The 4688-nt window shown below is 42.1% G+C and overlaps 1 long non-coding RNA gene across 1 annotated transcript; it reads left to right on the forward strand.

Moving 5' to 3' along the window:
* Window positions 1-295: 295 nt before the first annotated feature.
* On the forward strand, window positions 296-1429 carry LOC126876419 (uncharacterized). The gene is made up of 3 exons (XR_007694182.1): window positions 296-400; window positions 543-585; window positions 668-1429. It is a non-coding gene; the product is annotated as an uncharacterized LOC126876419 (long non-coding RNA).
* The last annotated feature ends 3259 nt before the right edge of the window (window positions 1430-4688 follow it).

A 4688-nucleotide genomic window follows, 5' to 3' on the forward strand; every position in this document is an offset into this window, starting at 1 on the left:
ATACGAGGTGCGTGATAAAATGTAGATATTGTAGTAGCTCGTATTTTGTTGATGTTTCGTCTGCGATGCTTCCCAGGCCTTCCCTACTGATGCCAGTGGAACGTGCCAGGCGCGTGGCAGCTTTGTCCTTGCTGAGGTTGCATTTGTGATGTATTTGGTAATTTCCTTGCTCATGTCAATGAAACGTACAAGGCGTGTGGCAACTTAGTGTTAGTCGAGTCTTTGCACGTGTAACACGCTCTATTTCCTATGTTCCCCAAGAATTATTAAAATTCCAATGGCAAGTTTTTGATACGTCATTCCATAGGAGATGGCGCCAAGTGGTAGTTTGTAATAATTGTTAATTTGCTTGGCGAGTTTGTTCTGCTTGGCGAGTTTGATTTGCTTGGCGAGTTTTTAGGTTAGTTTTTCCTTTTAGGTAATAATATGCATTAATTCATAGTAATAAGTGATTTTGATAGTGTTTGATTATTCGATATTTTGTATGATTGGTAGTGTCGATTTTGTTTATTGCATTTTCATGTTTTCCCTTATGAATACAGGTTATGTTGGATCATGGATACTGATATGTCTGAAGCTGTAGAAGTATGTATTATTTTAATTTGTTTTGACTTCATCCTGTTTCGCATTGTTGTTCGTTTTCTTAAACTTGTGTGTTTTATTTTAGTGTGAGAAGAAGAAAAAAAGTCGTAGGCCGTTCAAACCTCCTCCGAAACGTTCTAGGAAACGTGGTCGTCGTGGCGGCGCAAAAGCTCGTGGGCAGAGGTTAAGGAGGCTGGAGGGATCGTCTTCCACAGAGGGTAGCAATAGTGTGGCTCCAGCCCCATCGTCGAGTCTCGGTGATCCTTTTGGTTATTGATCTAACCTTCTCCGATGAGGACACCCTTCAGTTGCCGCCAAGTTCTCCTTCGATCGAAGTGGTTGATACAGATGCCTGTGCCAAGGTTCGTTTTTGGGAGGAGATCCCTGATCAAGTGTTGGAGGCTTACCTACGCCACCATTCCTCAGGTCAGGCGGGTACTTGTCCGGACGTACTCTCATGGTGTTTAAATAGGTTTCGTGAGATGTATCCGGATGCTCCGTGTGTGGATTTTGACTTTACTTGGTAACAGTGCCTTATTTGTTCATGTGTGTATATATGCCTAAATGTGTTCCCAGCGGGTGTTATTTTATTGGAGTGATTTTGTCTATATTCTTATATTTTATTTAATAAGATATGTTTTGTTTTCTGCGTTGAAAACACCGTAATCACTGGTTGATACAGCGAACAATTGTGAACGAAATAGATCGAAAGTTGATAGAGTTGTTTTATTCCAGACAATTCATTAAATCTTGAGCAAGAACGATTATTTCAATTTTGAAACTATACTCTCTGTGAACAATCTGGATGACATAGTGATTTATTCAAGATCTCCTCACGAACACGAAATTAAATCTAACGAGTTAATGGAAATACTAATGGAAGCCAAATTGCGATTGCAACCCGATAAATGCGAATTCCTACGACACGAAGTTATTTGGGACACATAATCAGTGAAGATGGTGTAAAACCCGATCCACAGAAGATCGAAGCCGTATCGAAATTTCCACGACCAAAGAAAGCAAAAAATATCAAACAGTTTTTGCGACTAGCGGGATACTACCGAAGATTTATACCTAATTTTTCCAAAATTGCAAAACCATTAACACAACTATTGAACAAAGACATCCCCTTTAAATGGTCGGAGAATCAAGAAAATGCATTCAACAATTTAAAAACAGCGCTAATGGCAAAACCTATTCTGCAATGTCCGAATCTTTCCAAACCCTTTAACTTTACGACAGACGCTTCAGGTTATGCAATAAGCGGTGTAAATAGGATAATCAAGAAGACGAAACTTCAGCAGAAGATAAGCAGCACCCGCGTTTCCTCAGGTAAAAGGGAATATGAGAAATTAAGATACAGCGTAAACAAGACAACCAAAAAAAACGAAACCTCAGCTTAAGCTAGCAATTACGATATTCACATTTTGTCACAAGTTAGTTACCATTTGGTCAATTGAAGCGTTTACACCTCCACTCTGTCAGTCTGTCTCAATTGAAATCTATAAGTATTAACTACAGTTTGTCTTAATCGGAATCAAGTTAGTAGAAATTTATAAGTATTAACAAGAGCTACCATCTTTCGATAGAAGTGTTTACACCGTCACTCTGCCAGTTATCTCTCGAATAATTGTTTCAAACGAAATTTATAAGTGTTAACTACGAAGGTTGCCCAAGCGAAATAAGTGCCAAAGTTCGATTAACCGCCGAATTGTATAATAGAACGCGATTGACTCCGCATACATTTAAGGTGAGAATTTTAAAGTTCGTATATTCTCTGCTCTGATAACTTCGCAGTTGTACGATATTTGAAATCGGAATAGAAGTATCCGTCGGCAGTTGCAATCAACGAACAAGAATATCAAGCACACGATTAACGCGGATTTTGCCCAACACATTTTGGATTCACAACGACCGTTCTCTGCATTAACTAGTGATCTGACGCAGCCGAAACGTTGTGCTAATTACGGTGTTTTCAATCATAGAAAACACCTATGGTCTCCGTGTTTCTCTTCCCATTATTAGCACATATTGGGCGAGAGGGACGAAGATCTGCTTCGCGCGGCCTCCTCGGGGGCGATGGCCTCCCCTAGCGACAAATTAATCGGTTAGGGAAATTTGCATTGTTGGCTCGATCAAGAGGATCGGAGTGCAAGGAGTGTACTGTTAGTAATTCATGAGAGACCCCGGGAACACTTCTGTCAAACGTCAGGATGACCACCGTGGAGTTTTAGTCGGTAAGAGACCGACGCTGCTCTGCTGCTACCGCAGAGGTGGAGTGTCCACGAGTATTTCTCCACGTACAAAAAAAAAAAAAAAAAAAAAAAAAGAAAACAAGCGGAGTGCACTGAGTGCGTCGTCGTCCCACGACATCCCGACATAAAAATCATGCCGAATTCTCCAGAATGTGTTTTAGGCAGTGCAAATTTATTCATTGGAAATGACTCTTTTAATGAGTATCTGGTGAGAGAACCGAATAGGTATCATTATTAAGTTATAGATAAATACAAAATTACATCAAAAACAAAGAAATGAACAGAAATAAAGAAATTTTTAGGCCTACCAGTTCTAACGAGACCAGTAAAAATGAATGCTCTCTACGACTATTGGTCAACTGATCCATGTATGGAAACTCCATTCTTCTCGCAAGTAATAAGCAGAAACAGATTTTTACAAATAACGCAGAGTTGGAATTTTTGCAACAATTCGACGACGAAATATCATCGTGTTCTTCCTCTTCGACCGTTGTGAACGCTCTCGGCAAGCGATCATACCGGAAGATTACTGGGTCAAGGTTGGCCTCATGGAGGGCGAAAGCGTCCAGCGCTGAACTCCAACGGCGCACGTGGTCACTGTCACGACCGGCATACTTCAAATCCGACGGACTGACGATAGAGATAAAGATGTGGCGGCACTCGGCGACAATGTATATCGCTGAAGTGCCTAATGAACCATCAACATCCCAACGGTCCTTCCACCGAAGGTTCTAGAAGAAAGAGCACGTGGCAACGATCGCGGACGCCTAGCAAATGCATGGACGGTGGGGATATTGAGGGATGACAAAAGAAAGTAATCGGATCCGATCGAAAGTAAAATCATAAGAGTCAGTCTTAGAAAGTCACGCCTAGAGTTCGGAGGTAGATTGTAAAGTGTATTGATGTTAGAAAAAAAATAAAGTTTTCTTTTTTTATTTTTCACCTCAAATTCCTTTTTTATTTTGTTATTTTACGTGACATCACCACCACCTCCGCCGTCGCCTCAACAATGGCCGATCTCTGCCGTCTCTGCATCCGCGACGGTGCCGTTGGCGGCGACGACGCGCGGAAAGAGGATATAAAGATGGAATCGGATGAAAGAGAAGGGACCGAGAAGGACAGCTAACCGATTCACGGACATGAACACGCGGACAGCGCATATCTGCGGAGGAGGGTGCGCTTTCTGGAGAGTGAGGTCAGTCGTCGCCAGAAGACGGTGGAACGGCTGACCAAGGAATGTGTACTAAGAGGGCAGTAACAGAAGGAAGTGTAGCGACACTCGACAGCAAACTTTCCAGCGGTTTCTGTCCCGTGGCTCGTTACACAAAGACCCTATACAAGACAAGTGATTGCCAGATACTGATACATTCTTACAGAATATTTTCAGTTAACCTAAGGGCCCGCTACAAATCTTAGGATTTTGTTAATTAAGGTCCTTCAAACGGACAAACAGTCTTTATCCCAATAGTCCCTAAATCTACCACCTACTACGGGAAGATACGGGAAATCTGCTTTTCTCACGTACGACGCTTCCTACTAGCATCTTTCTCTCAAGGATGGTTAGTATCCTTTTCCAACCACCAACTCAAAATTTAGCCAATTAACAACGACGTCCACTTCCCTCACTTTCCGAACCAACGCTTTCCTAAACGAATCCGATGATCTCGTATCCTTAGACACACCCCATCATAGTTTTTCCTATCCAGCATCATCGTGACGGAAAGTCAGTCGCGAGACGCCTGTCCGAATTGATAGTTGATAGTTGGCAGCAATCACTGATCCGAGTTGCTCGACATCTCAGGCAATCATCGTCCGAACTCGTAGCGCATATCGAATCGTATCTACCCGAAT

Source organism: Bombus huntii, unplaced genomic scaffold (genome assembly GCF_024542735.1).
Source record: "Bombus huntii isolate Logan2020A unplaced genomic scaffold, iyBomHunt1.1 ctg00000074.1, whole genome shotgun sequence".
NCBI classification, from domain to species: domain Eukaryota; kingdom Metazoa; phylum Arthropoda; class Insecta; order Hymenoptera; family Apidae; genus Bombus; species Bombus huntii.